The sequence below is a fragment of the Tamandua tetradactyla genome, chromosome 3, assembly GCF_023851605.1.
Source record: "Tamandua tetradactyla isolate mTamTet1 chromosome 3, mTamTet1.pri, whole genome shotgun sequence".
NCBI classification, from domain to species: domain Eukaryota; kingdom Metazoa; phylum Chordata; class Mammalia; order Pilosa; family Myrmecophagidae; genus Tamandua; species Tamandua tetradactyla.
Genome location: NC_135329.1, coordinates 159,671,878 through 159,696,199, shown reverse-complemented (window position 1 = coordinate 159,696,199; position 24,322 = coordinate 159,671,878). Strand labels below are relative to the sequence as shown.

Sequence of the window (24,322 nt, the reverse complement as noted above, 5' to 3'; positions counted from 1 at the left end):
TGTTGGAAGGGGCTATCAATAATATGGGGTAGGAAGATGGAACTAGTTTGATGTCTGGAAAGGCTAGCCCCTCTCCATTTCAGGACTTATCAGGCCTAGGGATCCATCTGGAGATTGTAGTTTCTAGAAAGTTACCCTAGTGCATGGAACCTTTGAGGAATATTGTATACCACTCTAGGTGCTCTTTAAGATTGGCAGGAATGCTTTTGGTTGGGGTTTGGCAAGTTACATTAGGTAGCAATGTTTAACTGAAGTGTGTGTAAGAGTGCCCTCCAGAGAAGCCTCACAACTCTATTTGAACTCTCTCAGCCAGTGGTACCTTATTTGATACACTTCTTTTCCCTTGTTTGGTCAAGATGGCATTATTTATCCCATGGTTTCAGGGCTAGACTCATCCCTGGGAGCCTCCTGTGCCACCAGGGAAACTTTCATCCCCGGATGTCATGTCCCATATAAGGGGCAGAAAAATTATTTCTCTTGTTTTATTTCCTTGTTTATGAGAGAAGTTGACAATCTAGTTATATGTTTACTGACATGCTTTTTATTTTCGGTGAAATGCCTGTTCTTGTTATTCTTCATTTTAATCAGCACTTTATTCTTCATATTGATGTGTAAGGCTTCTCAATATATATATTTTGTACTTTTGCCATTTTATTTTACTATTTTTAATGCAATTTTATTGAGATATATTCATACACCATGTAACTCATCCAAAATATGCAATTAATGGCTCACAGTATCATTACATACTTGTACATAATGATATGTACCACAACAAATTCTATAAAATTTTCATTACTCCAAAAAAAGAAATAAAATTTAAAAAGAATACCCAAAACATCCCATACATCTTACCCCTACCTATTTTTTTTGGTCTTATTTTATCATTCATCTACCCATACCCTGGATAAAGGGAGGGTCAGTCACGAGGTTTATAAATCACATGGTCACATGATAAATGATATATAGTTATACAATCATTATCAAAGATCAAGGCTACTAGATTATAGTCCAACAATTTCAGGTATTTCTTTCTAGTTATTCCAATATACTAGAAACTAAAAAGAATTATTGATATAATAAATCAGTAGTCATAATCATTTGTTAGACCCTAATTTCTCAATTACATCTCCTCCCTCAGTCTTCAGGGATGTCTGGGAAATGACCATTTTAACTTCTTCATATTGGAAAGGGGAGTTGACCACTAGGGGTAGAGGAATGAAACTGGTTGATGTCTTGGAGAGACTGATACCTCTGGGTTTCAGGGCTTCTCCAGCATAGGAAAAATCTGGAGGCATTAAGAAAAACAGTTATAGAGACTTAGATAGAGCCCAGGGTATTCTCTAGGGTTTTCAGGAATATTGTTGGCAGAGGCTTGGCATACAGTGACAATTTATAATAAATATCTGGTTAAAGCTTGCATAAGTGCAACCTCCAGAAAGACCTCTTGACTCTATTTGAAATTTCTTAGCCATTGAAGCTTTATTTTGCTTCATTTCTTTTCCTCCTTTTGGTCAAGGAGGAATTGTCAATCTCAAAATGTCAGAGTCAGGATCATCACTGGGAGCCATGCCCCATGAGCAACAAAAGAGGCTCTCTTGGGGTGACTCTTGGGCATAATTATAAGTAGGCTTAGTTATACCAATGTTTCAAATGTTTCATAATTGCTAGCCTTAAGATTAAGGACTTGGTTTATTGAATTGGGAGTCCCTAATACTTGAGAGAATAACATGAATTCCCCAGGTGGGGAAGTTTAATAGTTGTACATTTTTCCCCAGTTCCTCAAAGATTTTGCAAATTCCTTTTTATTTTCTGCCCCAAATACTCTGAAATGCATTTAGATATTACATTAACTTGTACAGAGTAACAAGATCTCATTCCCTATTCTAGGTTTCATGTATTTATGTTTAAATAAACTGGCCTGACAGATTAAATTAGATAGTGCGCTACAGAAAATACAAATTTTGGACAAAATAAAAATTTCCTCCTTTGGTCCCACACAAAAGTTGAAGTTTTAAAATACACATAACATCATCCTTTACCTTGTGTTTTAGTTTTGTTAAATGCTGCTAGAATGCAATAAACCAGAAATAGAGTAGCTTTTTAAAAGGGAATTTAATAAGTTACAAGGTTACAGTTCTAAGGCCACAAAATGTCCAAACTAAGGCATCCAGAGAGAGAAACCTTAACTCAAGAAAGGTTAATTTCTGTACCTTGGGAAGACATGTGGTTGGTCCTTGTTTCCAATTCCATTGCTTCCAGCTTCTGATGCCAGTGGTTTCCTCTCTAGGCATCTGTGGGCCTCCACTTAGCTCCTCAGGGACACAACTCTGGGTTCTGGCTTGCTTAGCTTCTCATGGAAGCACATGGTGACATCTGTTTGGGTCTGCATCTCCAAATAAATGTCTGTGTTTAGGTGTCTGCTCTCTCTGTTGGCACTCCAAGCATCCCCAAATGTCTGCATCTCTGTCAGCTCTGAAGCAACTGTGTTATCTCCAAAATGTCTCCCTTCTGAAGGACTCCAGTAAACTAATCAAGACCCACCTTGAATGGGCAGAGTCACATCTCCATCTAATCAAAAGGCCACAACCACAATTAAGTGTGTCACATATCCATGGAAGTAATCTAGTCAAAAGGCCACACCCACAATTGAGTGTCAATCTCCACAGAAACAATCTAATCAAATGTTTCCACACTACAATATTGAGTCAGGATTAAAGAGCATGACTTTTCTGGGGTACACAACACTTTCAAACCAGCCCACCTTATATTCCTATTTTCCTTAGTTGTAAGTAGGTCCATTTCATTCGCATCTCTAGTTGAAGTCTGACCTCCTTTTCCAGCTTCGTTAATGGTGGCTTATGGAGCAATGCTGACTTTCAGGGCGGCAGAACTCCAACTTTGAGTCTCAGGTGTCACACAGATACCCAAAGATCCATGAAACTACCAGGTTATGTACAAACAGTACAGCATCTCAGAGTGTAGAAATGAAAGTCAAAACTCAGGTATAAATATGACTGCTCTGAGAGCTTACAATCTGGTAACCTTTACAATGAGCCTTAATGAACTTTCTGTACTCCTTAATCTTTATTTGCTCAAATTCTTCCCACTTTCACCCCCTGACAACCCATGCTCATGGATTCAGTTCTCAGAGTTTGCTCATTATAGTTGGTTCACATTAGAGAGACCATAAGATATTTTTCCTTTTGTTTATGGCTTGCTTCACTCAATGTAGAGTCCTCAAGGTTCCTTCCCCTAGTTGCACTCATGGCTTCAGTCCTTTCTGCAGCTGCTCAATATTCCAACATATGTATACACCACAGGTCTCCCTTGCATTCTTCAGCTGATGTATCCTTAGGCCTTCTCCATCCATTGCTAATTGTGAATGCTGCTGCTATAAACACCAGTGTGCAAATGTCCATTCATGTCTCTGCTTTCAGTTCTTCCAAGTATATACCTAATCATAGGGTTGTAGGAACGTATGGCAACCCTATATTTAGTATCCAGGAGAACCACCTGACTGCCTTCTGGAGGGGCTGCACCATTCTACTTCTCTACCAATGGTAAATAGGTATATTTATCTACATTTATCTTCACCAGCACTTGCATATTTCTGTTTATTTTTTAAACAGCTTCATTTGCACACCATACAATCCATCCTAAGTGTACAATGGCTCCCACTATAATGACATAGTTATGCCTTGATCACCACAATCTATATGAGAATATTTCCATTTCTTACACAAAGAAAGAAGAGGAAAAATTGTAAAAATAATAGAACAACAACAAGAATCCCATACCCCTTTTATTGACATTTAGCTTTGGTATATAGCCTTTGTTTCAATTAATGAAAGAACATTACAATGTTACTCCTAACTATAGACTCTAGTTTGCATTGATTGTATTTTTTTCCATATACCATCCCATTTTCAACACATTGCAATGATGACATACATTTATTCCCCCTCATGTAGAAACTTATATTTGTACATTTAATCACCATTATTGTCCACTCTAGGATTTGGTAAGTTGTACAGTCCCACATTTTATCATCTATCTTTCCTTCTGGTGTCATACATACCTTCTGGTGTATGTATGACACCAGAAGGTATGAAGTTCCTCTTACAACCATACTCACACTCAGCTTTGTTCAATCATCCTTACAATATTGTGCTATCATCACACTGTATTGTGCTATCCATTTCTGAATCTTTACAATCAATTCTGTAAAACATTCTATATTCCTTCAGTATCAAATGCCCAACCTTACTCTCTTTTTATCTCCTGACAACCTGTGTTCTCAATTTTAACTGTCAGATTTTGCTCATTGTAGTTAGTTCATATTAGTGAGACCATACAGTATTTGTGCTTTAATTTCTGTATATCTTGCTCAGCATAATGTTTTCAAAGTTCATCTAGGTTGTTGCATGCACCATGACTTTATTCCATCTTGTAGCTGTGCAATATTCCATAGTAAGTGTATATACCACAGTTTGTTTATCCATTCATCTGTTGATTTACATTCAGGCTATTTCCATCTCTTGGCAAACATGAGTAATGCTACTATAAACATCAGTGTGCACATGTCTGTTAATATCTTTGCTTTCAGTTGTTCCAAGTAAATACCTAGTAATGGAATTTATGGATCATACAGCAATTCTATACATAGCTTCCATTTGCCTTCCAAAGCAATCTCATCATTCTACACTCCCACCAAGTGAATGATGTACCTCTTTCTCCACATCCTCTCTAGCACTTGTAGTTTTCTGTATTTTTTTTAAATAATGGGCATTCAAGCAGGTGTGATAATCTATCACATTGTGGTTTTGATGCATTTCCCTAATAGCTAGTGAAGTTGAGCATCTTTTCATATGCTTTAGAGCCATTTGTATGTCCTCTTTGGAAAACTGTCTATCCATGCCTTTTGCACATTTTTAAATTGGGTTGTTTATCTTTCAGTAGTTGAGTTATAGGATCTCATATATTCTAGATATTAAATCTTTATCTGATATGTGGTTTCCAAATATTGTCTCCCATTCTATAGGCTGCCTTCTTACTTTCTTGACAAAGCCCTTAGATGTGCAAAAGTATTCAATTTTGAGGAGATCCCTTTTATATATTTCTTATTTCATTACTCATACTTTGGCATAAGGCCTAAGAAATCATCTACCACAGTTCTTTAAGAAATTTCCTTACATTTTCTTCTTAAAAATTATGTTCTTAGTTCTAATGTTTAGGTCTTTGATCTATTCTCAGTTAATTTTTGTATAGGGTGTGAGAGATGGATCCTCTTTCATTCTTTTGGATATAGAGATCCAGTTCTCCAGGCACTATTTGTTGAAGAAGTTGCTCTGTCCCAATTGAGTTGACTTGACTCCCTTATCAGAGATCAACTGTCCATAGATGAGATGGTCTGTTTGTGAACAATCAATTCAATTCCATTGGTTGGTATATCTATCATTATGCCACTACCCATGCTGGTTTGACCACTGTAGCTTTGTAATATTCTTCACAGTCATATGGTGTGAGACCTCCCACTTCATTTTTCTTTCTTAAGATATTTTTAGTGATTTGGGGCATGCTACACTTTCAAATAAATATTTTTTTCTTGGGCAGGTACCGGGAATTGAACCCAGGTCTCTGGTATGGCAGGTGAGAACTCTGCCTGCTGAGCCACTGTGACCTGCTCTCAAATAAATTTTATTATTGGTTTTTCTGTTTCTGCAGTTAGGTGTTGGGATTTTAATTGGTATTGCATTGAACCTATAAATCAATTTGGACAGAACTGACACCATGACTATATTTAGTCTTCTAATCCATGAACATGGTATGTCTTCCATTTACTTAGTTCTTTCTTGATTTCTTTAGGCAATGCTTTGTAGTTTTCTGCATATAGGTCTTTTATGGCCTTGGTTAGATTTCTTCCTAAATATTTGATTCTTTATTCTTTTGGTTGCTATTTTAAATGGAATTTTTTTCTTGATTTCCTCCTCAGTCTGCTCCACACTAGTGTATAGAAATAGTACTTATTTTTGCATGTTGATCTTGTATCCTGCCACTTTGCTGTGCTCATTTATGAGCTCTAGTACCTTTGCTGAAGATTTTTTGGGATTTTCTACATATAGGATCATGTCATTTGCAAATAGTGAAAGTTTTACTTCTTCCTTTCCAATTTGGATGCCTTTTATTTCTTTTTCTTGCCTAATTGCTGTAGTTATATCTTCCAGTACAATGGTCAATAACAATGGTCATGGTGTTCCTGAACTTAGAGGGCAAGCTTTCAGTCTTTCCCCATTTCAACTACTGTATCTTATTTGAAGTGTTAGTTTGTTCCTATGACTGAGCCATATCTTCATGTTTCCTAATATTACTATTGCTTTTTGCTAGTGTCTAGGCATCTGATTTTCTTCATTGATTTTTTCTGGAGGTCATATCTCTTTTATCTAGGGTTTTATTATTGGTTTCTTTGTTCTCTTTCTGTTCTTTAACTTTCAGTTCAATGTATTCTAGACCTCTAGTATAACTTCTAGTATAACTCCAACTGATCAGATTTTTAAGCTCTTGCTTTTCTTTCTCAGCTTATATGGAGGTTCTTTTGAGGAAGGTGTCCTGAGATAGGATAGACCCCACTCATATTTTCCCAGACAAGGCAGGCCCAGGACTCAGGAAGAGGGTATAATCAGTATCAAGTTTTCCTGGGAATGAGACTCGGGAGGGTGCCTGTCGAAGAAGTTCCTCTGAAGTCTCTTGCTTTTGTGCTTTTCCTATCCTGTCCAGCAGTTGGCACTACTCAGTCTGCTACTCTCCACTGGTGTAAAGTGGTGTGGTACCTTTAATTCTCAGTAGATGCCATCCCCGCCAAGAGTGTGGTTGAGACAGAGGCTGAAGCAGTAGGTGGCCTTAAATGTTTTGTTTCCAGCTCTGGGGTCTGATCTATAAATAACAGTCACCACTTGTGCTTGGCCTTGCAACTCTTCTTTTGATGGGATGAAGCTGTGCTTCAGCCCCCTGCTCCCTGTAGGCTGGAAAACTCCCAATACTTTCAAACAGCTCCACTTCTCCCTTCCCCTACTAGGAATGTGTTTGAGACAAGATGGGTTCTGCTTTTTTTTTATTATTATTAATTTAAAAAATTAACTAACACAACATTTAGAAATCATTCCATTCTACATATACAATCAGTAATTCTTAATATCATCACATAGATGCATATTCATCGTTTCTTAGTACATTTGCATCGATTTAGAAAAAGAAATAGAAAGACAACAGAAAAAGAAATAAAACGATAATAGAGAGAAAAAATAAAAAAGGAAAAAAGAAAAAAAAACTATACCTCAGATGCAGCTTCATTTAGTGTTTTAACATAATTACATTACAATTAGGTAGTATTGTGCTGTCCATTTCTGAGTTTTTGTATCCAATCTTGTTGCACAGTCTGTATCCCTTCAGCTCCAATTACCCATTATCTTACCCTATTTCTATCTCCTGATGGTCTCTGTTACCAATGACATATTCCAAGTTTATTCTCGAATGTTGGTTCACATCAGTGGGACCATACAGTATTTGTCCTTTAGTTTTTGGCTACTCTCACTCAGCATAATGTTCTCTAGGTCCATCCGTGTTATTACATGCTTCATAAGTTTATTCTGTCTTAAAGCTGCATAATATTCCATTGTATGTATATACCACAGTTTGTTTAGCCACTCGTCTGTTGATGGACATTTTGGCTGTTTCCATCTCTTTGCAATTGTAAATAATGCTGCTATAAACATTGGTGTGCAAATGTCCGTTTGTGTCTTTGCCCTTAAGTCCTCTGAGTATATACCTAGCAATGATATTGCTGGGTCGTATGGCAATTCTATATTCAGCTTTTTGAGGAACCGTCAAACTGCCTTCCACAGTGGTTGCACCATTTGACATTCCCACCAACAGTGGATAAGTGTGCCTCTTTCTCCACATCCTCTCCAGCACTTGTCATTTTCTGTTTTGTTGATAATGGCCATTCTGGTGGGTGTGAGATGATATCTCATTGTGGTTTTGATTTGCATTTCTCTAATGGCCAGGGACATTGAGCATCTCTTCATGTGCCTTTTGGCCATTTGTATTTCCTCTTCTGAGGTGTCTGTTCAAGTCTTTTTCCCATTTTGTAATTGGGTTGGCTGTCTTTTTGTTGTTGAGTTGAACAATCTCTTTATAAATTCTGGATACTAGACCTTTATCTGATATGTCGTTTCCAAATATTGTCTCCCATTGTGTAGGCTGTCTTTCTACTTTCTCGATGAAGTTCTTTGATGCACAAAAGTGTTTAATTTTGAGGAGCTCCCATTTATTTATTTCTTTCTTCAGTACTCTTGCTTTAGGTTTAAGGTCCATAAAACTGCCTCCAATTGTAAGATTCATAAGATATCTCCCTACATTTTCCTCTAACTGTTTTATGGTCTTAGACCTAATGTTTAGATCTTTTATCCATTTTGAGTTAACTTTTGTATAGGGTGTGAGATACGGGTCTTCTTTCATTCTTTTGCATATGGATATCCAGTTCTCTAGGCACCATTTATTGAAGAGACTGTTCTGTCCCAGGCGAGTTGACTTGACTGCCTTATCAAAGATCAAATGTCCATAGATGAGAGGGTCTATATCTGAGCACTCTATTTGATTCCATTGGTCAATATATCTATCTTTATGCCAGTACATGCTGTTTTGACCACTGTGGCTTCATAATATGCCTTAAAGTCAGGCAGCATGAGACCTCCAGCTTCGTTTTTTTTCCTCAAGATACTTTTAGCAATTCAGGGCACCCTGCCCTTCCAGATAAATTTGCTTATTGGTTTTTCTATTTCTGAAAAATAAGTTGTTGGGATTTTGATTGGTATTGCATTGAATCTGTAAATCAATTTAGGTAGAATTGACATCTTAACTATATTTAGTCTTCCAATCCATGAACACGGTATGCCCTTCCATCTATTTAGGTCTTCTGTGATTTCTTTTAACAGTTTTTTGTAGTTTTCTTTGTATAGGTCTTTTGTCTCTTTAGTTAAATTTATTCCTAAGTATTTTTTTCTTTTAGTTGCAATTATAAATGGAATCCGTTTCTTGATTTCCCACTCAGCTTGTTCATTGCTAGTGTATAGAAACACTACAGATTTTTGAATGTTGATCTTGTAACCTGCTACTTTGCTGAACTCATTTATTAGCTCTAGTAGTTTTGCTGTGGATTTTTCAGGGTTTTTGACGTATAGTATCATATCATCTGCAAACAGTGATAGTTTTACTTCTTCCTTTCCAATTTTGATGCCTTGTATTTCTTTTTCTTGTCTAATTGCTCTGGCTAGAACCTCCAACATGATGTTGAATAACAGTGGTGATAATGGACATCCTTGTCTTGTTCCTGATCTTAGGGGAAAAGTTTTCAATTTTTCCCCATTGAGGATGATATTAGCTGTGGGTTTTTCATATATTCCCTCTATCATTTTAAGGAAGTTCCCTTGTATTCCTATCCTTTGAAGTGTTTTCAACAGGAAAGGATGTTGAATCTTGTCAAATGCCTTCTCTGCATCAATTGAGATGATCATGTGATTTTTCTGCTTTGATTTGTTGATATGGTGTATTACATTAATTGATTTTCTTATGTTGAACCATCCTTGCATACCTGGGATGAATCCTACTTGGTCATGATGCATAATTCTTTTAATGTGTTGCTGGATTCGATTTGCTAGAATTTTGTTGAGGATTTTTGCATCTATATTCATTAGAGAGATTGGTCTGTAGTTTTCTTTTTTTGTAATATCTTTGTCTGGTTTTGGTATGAGGGTGAGGTTGGCTTCATAGAATGAATTAGGTAGCTTTCCCTCCACTTCAAATTTTTTTGAAGAGTTTGAGCAGGGTTGGTACTAATTCTTTCTGAAATGTTTGGTAGAATTCACATGTGAAGCCGTCTGGTCCTGGACTTTTCTTTTTGGGAAGCTTTTGAATGACTGATTCAATTTCTTTACTTGTGATTGGTTTGTTGAGGTCATCTATTTCTTCTTGAGTCAAAGTTGGTTGTTCATGCCTTTCTAGGAACTTGTCCATTTCATCTACATTGTTGTATTTATTAACATAAAGTTGTTCATAGTATCCTGTTATTACCTCCTTTATTTCTGTGAGGTCAGTGGTTATGTCTCCTCTTCCATTTCTGATCTTATTTATTTGCGTCCTCTCTCTTCTTCTTTTTGTCAATCTTGCTAAGGGCCCATCAATCTTGTTGATTTTCTCATAGAACCAACTTCTGGTCTTATTGATTTTCTCTATTGTTTTCATGTTCTCAATTTCATTTATTTCTGCTCTAATATTTGTTATTTCTTTCCTTTTGCTTGCTTTAGGGTTAGTTTGCTGTTCTTTCTCCAGTTCTTCCAAGTGGACAGTTAATTCCAGAATTTTTGCCCTTTCTTCTTTTCTGATATAGGCATTTAGGGCAATAAATTTCCCTCTTAGCACTGCCCTTGCTGCGTCCCATAGGTTTTGATATGTTGTGTTTTCATTTTCATTCGCCTCGAGATATTTACTAATTTCTCCCTTGACCCACTGGTTGTTTAAGAGTGTGCTGTTGAGCCTCCACGTATTTGTGAATTTTCTGGCACTCTGCCTATTATTGATTTCCAACTTCATTCCTTTATGATCTGAGAAAGTGTTGTGTATGATTTCAATCTTTTTAAATTTGTTGAGACTTGCTTTGTGACCTAGCATATGGTCTATCTTTGAGAATGATCCATGAGCACTTGAGGAAAAGATGTATCCTGCTGTTGTGGGATGTAATGCCCTATAAATGTCTGTTAAGTCTAGCTCATTTATTGTAATATTCAAATTCTCTGTTTCTTTATTGATCCTCTGTCTAGATGTTCTGTCCATTTATGAGAGTGGAGAATTGAAGTCTCCAACTATTATGGTAGATGTGTCTATTTCCCTTTTCAGTATTTGCAGTGTATTCCTCATGTATTTTGGGGCATTCTGATTCGGTGCGTAAATATTTATGATTGTTATGTTTTCTTATTTAATTGTTCCTTTTATTAGTATATAGTGTCCTTCTTTGTCTCTTTAAACTGTTTTACATTTGAAGTCTAATTTGTTGGATATTAGTATAGCTACTCCTGCTCTTTTCTGGCTATTATTTGCATGAAATATCTTTTCCCAACCTTTCACTTTCAACCTATGTTTATCTTTGGGTCTAAGATGTGTTTCCTGTAGACAGCATATAGAAGGATCCTGTTTTTTAATCCATTCTGCCAATCTATGTCTTTTGATTGGGGAATTCAGTCCATTAACATTTAGTGTTGTTACTGTTTGGGTAATACTTTCCTCTACCATTTTGCCTTTTGTATTATATATATCATATCCAATTTTCCTTCTTTCTACACTCTTCTCCACACCTCTCTCTTCTGTCTTTTTGTATCTGTCTCTGGTGCTCCCTTTAGTATTTCTTGCAGAGCTGGTCTCTTGGTCACAAATTCTCTCAGTGACTTTTTGTCTGAAAATGTTTTAATTTCTCCCTCATTTTTGAAGGACAGTTTTGCTTGATATAGAATTCTTGGTTGGCAGTTTTTCTCTTTCAGTAATTTAAATATAGCATCCCACTGTCTTCTTGCCTCCATGGTTTCTGCTGAGAAATCTACACATAGTCTTATTGGGTTTCCCTTGTATGTGATGGATTGTTTTTCTCTTGCTGCTTTCAAGATCCTCTCTTTCTCTTTGATCTCTGACATTCTAACTAGTAAGTGTCTTGGAGAATGCTTATTTGGATCTGTTCTCTTTGGGGTGTGCTGCACTTCTTGGATCTGTAATTTTAGGTCTTTCATAAGAGTTGGGAAATTTTCAGTGATAATTTTTTCCATTAGTTTTTCTCCTCCTTTTCCCTTCTCTTCTCCTTCTGGGGCACCCACAACATGTATATTTGTGCGCTTCATATTACCATTCAATTCCCTGAGCCCCTGCTCAAAATTTTCCATTCTTTTCCCTATAGTTTCTGTTTCTTTTTGGATTTCAGATGTTCCATCCTCCAGTTCACTAATTCTAGCCTCTGTCTCTTGAAATCTACCATTGTAGGTTTCCATTGTTTTTTTTCATCTCTTCTACTGTATCTTTCATTCCCATAACTTCTGTGATTTGTTTTTTCAGACTTTCCATTTCTTCTTTTTGTTCATCCCTTGCCTTCTTCATGTCCTCCCCTCAATTGATTGATTTGGTTTTTGAAGAAGTTTTCCATTTCTGTTCGTATATTCAGAATTAGTTGTCTCAGTTCCTGTATCTCATTTCAACTATTGGTTTGTTCCTTTGACTGGGCCATATCTTCAATTTTCCTTGTGTGATTTGTTATTTTTTTGCTGGCATCTGGACATTTAATCAGATTTCCCTGAGTGTGAGACCCAGTAGGTTGAAAGATTTTCCTGTGACGTCTCTGGGCTCTTTTTTTTTTATCCTGCCCAGTAGGTGACGCTTGTCTGTCTGTGGGTCTCACCAGCAAAAGATGTTGTGGCTCTTTTTTTAATGCCACTATTGGTGTTTGGTTGGACCCACTCCCTGCCACTGTTGGTAACTCCCTCCTCTCCATTCGGGCAGCCGCCGTGGCCTGGGGAACTTGCCACTGGAACGGGAAGCCGCCCGTGGGGGAGGGGCACCAGTTGCCAGCCACTGCGGCTTGGGGAGGCTGCTGATCTGAGACTCGTAGCCAGTCCGGGAAGCTGCCTGTGAAAGAGGGGCACTGGCCACCAAGGCTTGGGAAACTTGCCTCTCTGAGACTCTCAGCCGGCCCGGGAAGTAGGGAGGAAGGAGCTCTGGCCACCAGTTACCGCGGCCCGGGGAAGTGCATGCCGCTCGGGGATGTCACCGCAGCAGAGTCTCGCAGTCAGTCTAGCCAGTCCAGACTGGGGTACGCTGTGTGTCCGTTCCCTGCTGTGGCCCCAGGAACTGTTCTGCACTGTTTCTGGTCACCTAATAGTTGCTCTGGAGGAGGAACTAAGATGCACATACCTTACTAAGCCACGATCTTGGCCCCCTCTCAGTACCATACTCTTTTGACCATTGTGGCTTTATAATAAGTTTTTTAAGTGAGGAGTGTTAATCCTTCCACTTCATTCTTCTTTTTTAGGATACTTTTAGCTATCCAGGGTCTCTTTCCCTTGTGGGTGAATTTGGTAACTAGGTTTTCCAAGTCTTCAAAATAGGATGTTGGAATTTTGATTGGTTTTGTGTTGAATCCGTAGATCAATTTGGATAGAATTGATAACTTAACTCTATTTAACCTTCCTATCCTTGAGCAGGGAATGTCTTTCCACCTATTTAGGTTGTCTAGGAACATTATGTAGTTTTCCATGTACAAGTCCTTTATGTCCCTAGGTACTTGATTCTTTTAGTTGCTATTTTGAATGGACTTTTTTCCTTAACTGACTCTTCAGTTGTGTCATTGCTTTTGTATATAAATGTTACTGATTTTTGCACATTATTTCCTACCACCTTGCTGAAGTTGTTTATTAGCTCAAGTAACTGTTGTAGATTTTTCAGAATTTTCCAATTATACTATCATGTCATCTGCAAACAATGAGTTTTACTTCTTCATTTCCAATTTGGATGCCTTTTATTTCTTTGTCCTGCCTGACTACACTAGCTAGAACTTCAAGTACAATGTTGAATAATAGTGGTGGCAGAGTCATCCTTGTCCCCTTCCTGATTGTAGGGGGAAAGCTCTCTGTCTCTCTCCATTTAGTAGAATGTTGGCTATTGGTTTTTCATATATGCCTTTTATCATATTGAGGAATTTACCTATGATTCATATCTTTTGATGTGTTTTTATCAAAGAAGGATGTTAAATTTTGTCAAATGCTTTTTCACAATCAATGAGGCGCCTGTGGGGGATGGGCACTGGTCGCCGGCCGCTGCGCCCTGGGGAACTCACCGATCTGAGACCTGCTGCCGGACCGGGAAGCTGCCCATGGGGGAGGGGCGCTGGTTGCCAGCCGCCGTGGCTTGGGGAGCCCGCTGATCCGAGACTCGTAACCGGTCCGGGAAGCCGCCCACGAGAGAGGGGTGCTGGCTGCGCGGCTTGGGAAACTTGCCTCTTCGAGACTCTCAGCCGGTCCGGGAAGGAGGGAGGGAGGGGCTCCGGCTGCCAGCTGCCACGGCCCGGGGAAGCGCGTGCCGCTCGGGGAGCTCACCACAGCGGAGTCTCGCAGATGGTCCAGCCAGTCCAGACTGGGGTACGCTGTGTGTCCAGTCCCTGCCGTGGCCCCGGGAGCTGTTCTGCACTGCTTCTGGTCACCTAGTAGTTGCTCTGGAGGAGGAACTAAGACGCGCGTACCTTACTAAGCCGCCATCTTGGCCTCTACACCTGGATTCTGCTTTTTGCAAGTTGAAACTGCTGCTGATATTCCAGCCTAGGGGTCTAAATTCTCTGAATGAGATATGCCAATTGCATTGGGCCCTGCCTCCCTCTTTTTGGGGGAAGATATACTCTTTAGGAAATTATCACATTTACCTGGTTAGTTACTTTGTCTCTCAAACATACCTTAACTCCATGCTTGCCTGGGACAGTGCTGTAAACTGGGAATGCCTGTGACTTCCTTTAATGGACTGCTCTAAGCAAAGCAAAGAAAATGGGGGAAAAAAAAGACATTCTTTTTCAGAGCTGGTCCTTAGCACTCTGGGTTCATCATTCAAGAGCCAGAGTTGGTACTGGACTCTATGTGCCCTTTTTCTTGGGGCATAGCCCTTTTACAAGTATTCTGAGCTGAGCCAACACCAAAAGCCTCTGTTTCTGCCATCAGTCCTGATTCTTCTCTTCTGGGAAGAGAACTCCCAGTTTTGTTCATATATGTGTCTGTGCTCAGAGCTTGTATTCAGCAGTCCAAATTTGTTAATCAAATTTGTAATTGGAGCTTGGTTGATGTTTCCATCCCTTGCTTCTAATAGAGAATGCTTCTTTTTCCCACTGTGGAGAGACTGCAAGAGAGTCTGCCATGCCAGTGTGCAAGAGATGACAGAACTTTATTTACAGTTCTGTGCTGTGGTCTCAGCCCTTTCACCCATCCAAGGCTGGTGTATAACTTCTAGTCTGGTCACAGAAGTCCCCTAAACAGTTGTCCACAGAGTCCTCCCTATTTACAAGCTGCCCTAAAGGGCAAACTAAATTCCACACCTCCCTACACCATCATCTTGCCCCCCCCATATTCTTAATACTAATTGTACAAATATCTTCTCACATTGTAGATGCATCTTTAAATTAAGAGAAGTCTTTAATTTTAGAGTTAAAATTATCATTTCTTTATATTGATGTATATATTTACCATAACTCTAAAGCAATATATTCTCTCATTCAAAGACATTCTAACAGTATTTTAGTTTATTATTCATTACAAGTTTTGTCATAAGTTTAAACTTATTCTAACTTTCTCACATTGTATCAAAGGGTAAATACTCTGAACAACAGTATCAGTATCCTTGTCTGAGATTATACCTTAGACACAACTCATCATATTATGGGCCTGTTTATTCTGTGGCAAAACATTTATATTAGATTTATATTTTTGAGTCACCTTGTCCAAAAATCAATTCAAAAGGGAGGTTATCTGAATTCCAGCCTAAACTATAAATGAACATGATTTTGGTGTTAATAATTTCATAATCTTTATGTCTTATCTAATTTGCATCTACTGTAACTGTAACTTCATGGGAGTCTAATGGTGTTTTCTCATCATTCATATTTCCCTTCGTAAAATTGGGTTTACCTAACTCCAATGTTAATATTTTCTTCTATTTTATATTTGATGCATGCATTTTCTCTTCCATCTTTTTTCAATCCAGTTTGAATATTTTGATATTGTTTTGCTTTTGGTATTGCAATGCAGTCTAGTCTAGTTTTGCTTGCTTTTATTCAAACTAATGTAATTAAAAAAACTCTTTATGTTGCTAAAACAAATGGATGATTAAAACAACAATGGGTTAGCTTAGTAACCAGAATTTGTCGGCTCGTGGTTTCAGAGGCTAGAAGGCAGCTTCCTCCTGACTTGCTGGGTTCCTTGGCTGTTCTGTCATATGGCAATGCACATGAAGGTGTCTTCTTTTCCTCTAGGTTCTGTTGACTTGCAACCTGGCTGCTTCCCTTGGCTTCTCCCTCTGTGTCAAATTTCCTTTGCTTATCAGGATATCAGCTATATTGATGTAAGGCCCACCCTCTTTCAGTTTGGGCACACATTAATTAATAAAATCTTCAAAGGTCCTATTTACAAGTTGGTTCACAAACATAAAACCAGGGTTTGTGACCTAAATATACATTTTATGTGGGAACATGAGTCAATTCTCAACAATCTTTAACATGGAAAACACCAAATTATATTATTTTAGTTCTCAAATTACCATGACAATGAATCTTATCTTTACCCCCCAATTGACTATAAAATAGAAAATATTAAAATATAGTAATTGTGTAATAATCTTAAAATTATTTTCAGCATTGAGACATTGAAATAGGCAGACCTTAATTCCTTTTTTTTCATAAAAGAGGGAATCTTTAAAAAAGTTCCTATGCTTTATATTTAGAGATAGATGTAGACTCTTCTTTCAAAGGACACTAAGTTTTTCTTTTCCTGGCAAATGTCAAGAAGTATATTATGAGATTTAAAGAAAGAAGGGTGGTTTATTCATGTGAGACATTTAATTTATCTTTGTTTTAGTTAGATTTTTTCAGTTCTTATTTTATGAAAAGCCAGAATTACTTTTGATGATTTTTTTGGTCAGTTAATAACCAACTAAATACAGAAGTCAAAAGTTCAGATCAAGTTAAATGCTGCCATGATCATAACAAAGTGGCTAACCTTAGAGTACTAAAACCAATACCTTTTTCTTATGAGTACTACTTTGGGATATGTTTACCACTCTATTTTTCTCTTCCATTTACCATTCAGTGAAACAGATATTAAGCTACTCTTTAATATATGAATTTATAATTTTTGAATATTCATTAATAGCAATTATTAATTTCATGATTTTACTTTGCTTATATAGACATCAATCATTCAGAAATGGATTCTTTTAACATTTAACTTAATTATATGCCATATATAATAAATCATGCTATTTTATCATATGTAAGGTATAAACATATTTAAAATATCATATACCTTTATTTTTTCCTATAAAGTTTGGGATTGTAAGATTCCTAAGTTTGGGATGCAAACTATTTCAATGTAATAAATATTTGTAAATATGAATTAATATATTATCAACTTCTTCTTAGCTACCTGTTTCAGTCACTACCCAAACTCAGCGGCTTGCAACAATAATACTTTATTCTCATATTTACAGGTCTGTGCAGTTGCTAGAGTGATTTTACTTCTAGCTGGCAGTTGTGCAAGTAAGCTCTGTTACAAATGTCTCATTTTGGGCTAGAGGGAAGTGGCCACCTGGGGCCATTTTATTTTTTCATGTTAGAAATCAAAAGGGTGAGAGGAAATCTCTTAAACTTTGAGCTCAGAACCGACTCTCTCATTTCTGCTACATTGAAATGACCAAAGCAAGACATATGACCAAGCCTTATATTAATGAGGTGGGAAAATATACTCTTTTCATGGAGGTTTGAAGTAAAGAGTAAATGTTTGCTGAATATTATCTAATCTACCACACTGCTCTTCTGCTATTAATTAACTACGTTTCTTAGAACAAATGTGATTAGTGTGCTTCTTTGACCAAATAGAAGTTTAAATTCAGAGAAAAATCAAATTATATCATTACAAATAATTTGTTTTGCATTTCTTTTTATGAATACTTGAGCAAATATTTTGCTTCTCATGAAATAATGTTCACCAGGATTTCCTCATAAAGTACATGCTATATATTTTTAATCTCAAAGATCTGAATTTACAACTTGGTGTATGAGCTTTGTGTAGAGATTAAAGTTGTCAAAAAAATAAAACTACAGTCAATGCTTCGTAAACATTGTGTTAAAGAGAATCACTTTGTGTAATGTAAAAAACATTGTTAAAGGGAATTACATGGCCTTATAGGTCATGTAACTTTTGTTTTGGTCATGGTTTCAAGCTAATTTGCTGGGGGAAATTGTAGACTCAATCACATACAAATTATTTATTCAATGTAAGTCCTGAACAGTTTAGTGCTCATAAAATATTTCATCATTCTGCAATTTTAGCCTGAATTAGTCTTATTTGACAGTGTCACTTGTTCTCTTTCTGTTTCAAATCTTACAATTTATGCAATATTGCTCTATTAAAAAACAGCCTTCCTTTCTCTTCTCCATTCCCAATGGTAGGATAAATGGACTATTGCTTGAAAATGAAAATAATAGTATTTAACAGAACTGTGTCAAAAAATATATTTTCTCTCTGCCTACCTTTTAATTGTTGCTGTTACTCATGGCTTTCTTTTTAAACCTTTCCTCTTCCTGCTTTCTTTGTGTTACATCACCACCTCCCATGGCTGCAACAAATATATGCTGATGACTTTAGTATATTCTTCTCAGATCACTTTTCCAAGTTCAAAATTGATATTTACAAGGTATTATTGATAATAGCCTTATGAATGTATCATAAGTAGCCAAACCCCAATGTAGTAAAACTTGCCTTATAATTCTTGGTTAAATTGCATCGCTGCTCATATACTTTCTTAAACAAGAAACTTCAGCATTCCAGATATAAATAGCCAGGCCACATCTGAACTTTTAAAAATACCAACTCTCCTTGACACGAGGACTTATGAAACTACCCATGTTGTGATTTAGTTCATTCCTTTATACTTAAAATTTCCTCATTCACACACTTGTAAGGCCCTGTTGTCTTCCCTAATTCTTCTATTCTGGTTAACTATTGACACATAAAACAGTTAACCTATAACTTGATGATTTAAAATAATAATATATTATCTCTCAGTTCCTATGAGCTGATGGGTTTAGGATTCAGCAGGGCAATTCTTACTCAGAGATTATGATACAGTTTCAGTCAGATTTTATATTAGGATTGGGTCACATGAAAGATTGCTTTACTGCACTGGACATCCAAAATGACTCAGTTGCATGACTGACAGCTCATACTACTAACATGGAGCTCAGCTGGGGTACCTCCTTGTAGCCTCTCTAAGTAACTGCAATTCTCACAGCATGGCAGTTGGGTTCAGAGAGGTAGCATCTCAAAAGCAAGCATTCCAAGAGGAAGGAAACAAAAACTATCAGGGCAGTTAGGGGCTATGCATGGAACAGGCATGGCATCATTTCTCCCATTCCATTTATCAAAGCAGTTACAAGGTAGAAAGATCAATTCTACCCCTTGATTTGGGCAAGAGCAGAAAGGCATGTGGCATGGGAGATCTTTTTGCAGCAATCTTTGGAAAATACAATTCGCCACAATTTAAAAAATGTTCTCATTTTTTAATAACCTATAACTAATTAGTCTCCATATCAACTTACCAGAAGTTTAGCTGTTGAAAGATCAATTCACCAAACGATGTTTTTAATGTTTACCACATTTACTAATTTACATAAAACATAATTATTTTAAAAGTTTATATTAATTCTTATTTGATCATTGGGAGTTTTTAGAAGGCTTTGGGAATCTAGGGTTCTGGAGCATTCAAACTCTTTCCCTGAGCCCACAATCTTATCTTTAGTGCCCCCCTACCCTCTTGCATTCTCTTCCTTCTCTCTCTCTCTTCATTTCCCACATCTTCTGTATATTTCTCTCATCTCTTAATCTCTACTTTTCTCTTCCATGTAGTGGCAAGTCAAAGATATACTGAGTCTTGATTGTCTTCATCTTCCCCCCAGCAACTCCATTTACAATTTCTTTTTAACATGGCAGTCTCACAGTAATTATCACATTGCTATTTATATTACTGACATTTTTGTATCCCTTACTACACAGAGCAACTGGAGAGCAAAAATAGTGCCTTGTTCATCTTTATATCCCCATTACCAATTTTGACTCAGAGAAGGCCATGCCCATTGAATTACTTATGTTTCAAAAAGATCTTGATAGCTTTTAATGCAGATCCAGAGACAAGAAGATGAAATTTGACATAAGTAAATAGAACTTTCATAATTTAGACTCAAAATCATTGGCTTAGTGCAATCTGAGAGTGACTCTGCTTGTTGGCAATTGATATGGAAACATTCTCATGGAATTTAAGTAAATACAAGTTCAACATTAACCACCTATTAGGAACATATGACACAATGTTAGGCATAATTAAGATCCTAGAAAAAAATTTATTTTAGGAAAATATAAAAAAGATGTGTCTGAGAAGACTTTGAGATAATTTTTCAAGTAATTGATAAAAGACTTTGATAATTTTTTCAAGTAATTGATAAGCTAATAACTGGAAGATTGAGTAGATACAATGCTAGAAATAAATGAAGGATAAAATTTGAAGAGAGACTTCAGTCCAGTGTTTGGAAGAATTCACGGAGTGCTAGAACTGTTCAAATACAAACAAGATTTCCCTTAGTCTTAGTAAATTCACTGGTATAGAACCTATTTAGAGGATGGAGACAACTGTCTAGGATTTGTCTGATGGATTCCAATGTTCCACTAGCCATTGTTTCTTTTAAAAGACATTTATCAATTTCTATGTGCAATGCATATATTGTAATAAAAACAAGGTGTTTTGCACCACTCTTGATCACAGTTTAAAGGATCACACAAAAATTAGACTAAGTATGTCAAAAGAATCAGGAATAGAGGTGGGGCTTATCAGTAAGAGCCCTGTATAAGAGGATGGCCTAGGTGATCTCCAAGATTCTTTCAAATTCTAAGGGGTGTTGGTTCTTAAAAAATGTGAGAATACAAACAGTTTGTCATTTTGAGTGCCTTTGGCTCATTTCTTAATTCTTTTAAATAAGCTGATGCTTTAAAAAATACATATTCACTTTTGGCAACAAAATTTACCCATGAGTGATAATAGAAGCATGTTGCATTTATAAAGACATCTAATTAATCTTTTAGGGATAATTCTGGCATATCTTAGACGGTCTCTATGTTCTCTTTTCCAGACAAAAAATATCTATGAGAATTTTGACCTCTCTCAGGCTCAATAATGAAAAAAAAAATAAGGAAATTAAGTGGAAAACCATACATGGGAAGTGACTGGATTTTAAAAAAAGTGTTTATTTCTTCACAACATTGGATCATTCCCTTATGGTTATATCATTTGAAAGTAGAAGTGTAAATATTCAAGTTTTTCTTCATTTATTTTGGAGTTAAAGTTGGCCAGTCAGATAACAGCAAAACTAAGATTGAGAATTGGGTTCTGTGATATTAATGATTGGAAATATTAAGCTTCCATGTAAGCATGGTGATATCATAAGGAAGCGATTTGCCCTCTCTCAACCTCTCTTTGGAATACTAATCAAGTCAAAGAAAAGAAAAACCTATACAAGGATTGAAAAATGGGGGCAAGAGTTAACTACAAGAAATAATAAAGGGATAATCCTAAATTATCTAAAATTGATGGAGATGACTTAAAGAACACGATAAGTGGCCTAAAAAGTCTCATTCTCTGAATCACAACAGAAAGATTTTCTGGAAAACAGCTGGGAGATTTCTGTGACCACTGTCTTGGCTTTAGTTAAGGGCTAAAGAAAACAGGCAGAAGATCAAAACTGAAAACTTAAGAATTGAAAGTTATGATATGAAAGGACTTGTGTGATGAGTGAAATCTTGAAGTTGAAATTTAGGACCAATTTGTAAAAATGTTTATGTTGATCTATTTCTGCATTTCTGGAATAAACCCCACTAGGTTCTGGTGTATAACCCTCTTAATATTTAATGTTGGATTTGGCTTGCCAGTATTTTGTTGTGGAGTTTTGCGTTTATACTCCTAAGGGATATTGTTCTGTAATTTTCTTTTCATGTGCTACCATTATCTGGCTTTGTTATCAAAGTAATGTTGCTATCACAGAATGAGTTATGATGTATTCCCTCCTCTTCTGTTTTTTTGGAAGAGTGTGAGGATTGGTGTTTAGTCTCCTTTAAATGTTGGTGAGTTCAGCAGTGAAACCATTTAGACCTGAGTTTTCTTTGTTGGGAGGTTTTTAATTACTAAATTGATCTATTTGCCATGGGTCTGTTGAGATTTCCTATTTGGTCTTGTGTCAGATTAGGTAATTTGTGTATTTCAAGGAATTTGTCCATTTCATCCAAGATTTCTAATTTGTTCGCATATATTATTTACTATACCCTCTAATAATCTTTAAAAAAATGTCTATAGAATTGGTAGTAATGCCCCTACTTTCATTTCTGACTTTAGTTATTGGCATCCTCTCCCTTTTTATCAGTCTGGATAAAGTTATGTTGATTGTAGTGATGTTTACACAAACCAAAATTTTGGTTTTGTTGATTCTATTATTTTTTAATTCTCTATTTCATTTATCTTTGCTCTAATATGTACTGTTTCCTTCCTTCTACTAGCTTTATTTAGTTCTATTTTCTTTTTTTTTAACTTGTTCTTATTTATTAGCACACCACATTGCAAGATCTATGATTCAAAGTAGTAGCTATGAACAATATTTCAAGATACCTGTAACAACTGCAATGTAACATAAAAAGTAGTGGTTATCTGTGTTGGTGAGAAAGTCACAGGTACCACTTTTACTGTCATGGTTTGTTGCCAGCATTCATAATAGGGAGTAAAGCTATATTTCAGTTATACTAGTGAAAATAAAGAGCCAATATTTTTATTCATTAAGTTATCCTTGCCTTCTATCTAGGTTAGGAACCTCTACCTGAGGGGTAAATTCAGGACACCCCTGGAAAGTTTTACTTAAGAGGCCAGACCTCATTATTGAATTTCCACTGCAAGTGCATGTGGATATTCTGCAATGTTTTTTTCCTAGTGGTTGTAGCAGATACTCATGTGGGGCTTGTATGTTCAGGCCTTGCTGATGAAATAATGATACCTGAAAACAAGCTAGCACAAGTTCCAGCTCTCTTGAGAACTTCTGAGTTGTACCAGTGTGCAAAGAAACTTCATGTGTTAGGGTGAATAATTCATATCACTGTCTTCCACCTTAGAGGTCAGCAGAGTGTGGCACTCTGGGATGCCCATGGGCAGGTCCACTATGGTAATGGGGCAGTCCTGGGTGCAGATCTCTTTGGTCAGCCCCTTTCTTCTTTAGCATGCAGGTCTCCTGATATGGTGGAGAGATGGGGGGCTGCGTGGGAGGTGTGTACTTGTACTCTGAGCCATCTTCTAGGTCTAGAGGGTAGCTGCGGTCTGAATCATAGGAGCTCAGGTCCCCACAGGTCACAAATGGCACAATGATGCGGGTAGGGCCATTCAGCTGGTTGAAATCTCGGTCGTAAGAGTGGTCCAGCAGGGGTTTGGTCAGATCTGGCACGAAGCCCTCAGGGGGGTCATAACCCTGACAGACAGTGAAGGCCTCAATGCTGGAGTTCCGGCTGCTCCTGGGCTTGGCACAGACCACCTTAGAGAAAAAGACACGTAGCTGGCTGTAGATAAGTGTCACATCTCGGCCTCGGAATATCTTGGCCACAAAACAGCCCCCAGGTTTCAAAACATGTATAGCAATGTTTTGCTACATTGCTGTAGCAAAAACGGAGGAGCTGGGCCTGCATGTACTCATCAACATCATGGAAACCAGTCACATCTGGAGCCCCATTGCACACTACGAGGTCTGCAGGGCGGCCCTCAAAGTGCCGGATGATCTCCTGGGCAGTGGACAGCTGGGTGATGTCGCCTTGTATCTGAAACACACCCGGCAGTGGAGCCATAGCCTGCTGGTCCACGGACACGACATGGCCAGAACCCAAGCTCCCTATCTTCTGGTTCAGTACCTGACTCCAGCTGCCTGGAGCCGCACACAGGTCAACTGCCCGGGTCACGCCTTGGAAAAGTTGAAATTCCTCATCAAGCTGGAGCAGTTTGAAGGCGCTGCGAGCACGCCAGCCACTCTCCTTGGCCAGGCGGTAATAAATATCCCGTTTGTCCTTGGATGTCCGTCCCATCTCACACACTCTGGTTGTCAAGGAAACTGCTGACAGATAGCTTGGGTCTGGAGTCCACCCAGTGCCAGGTTCGCAGACCACCCAACGGCAGCAACAAGAGAGGACCTCTATCCCCCCACCCCCACCCCGCGACGACGGGACCGCACGCCGCAGGGACGCGGACCGCCTACTTCCGCTTACCTAATAGGGAGAAGCAGGATCAGCCAATCCCCTGCGAAGGTGGAAGTCAGCGTCTTTTTGTTTGTGTCCCTAGTTGACCCGAATGCTTCTCGCGCTAGCCTAAGGGCTAAAGCCATGTGAAGTGCTTGGCACTGTGGATGGCGGGCTCG

At 37.7% G+C, this 24,322-nt stretch overlaps 1 pseudogene; it reads right to left on the bottom strand.

Moving 5' to 3' along the window:
* Positions 1-21,127: 21,127 nt before the first annotated feature.
* LOC143677852 (tRNA (cytidine(32)/guanosine(34)-2'-O)-methyltransferase pseudogene) lies at positions 21,128-24,156 on the bottom strand (annotated as a pseudogene).
* Positions 24,157-24,322: the final 166 nt, after the last annotated feature.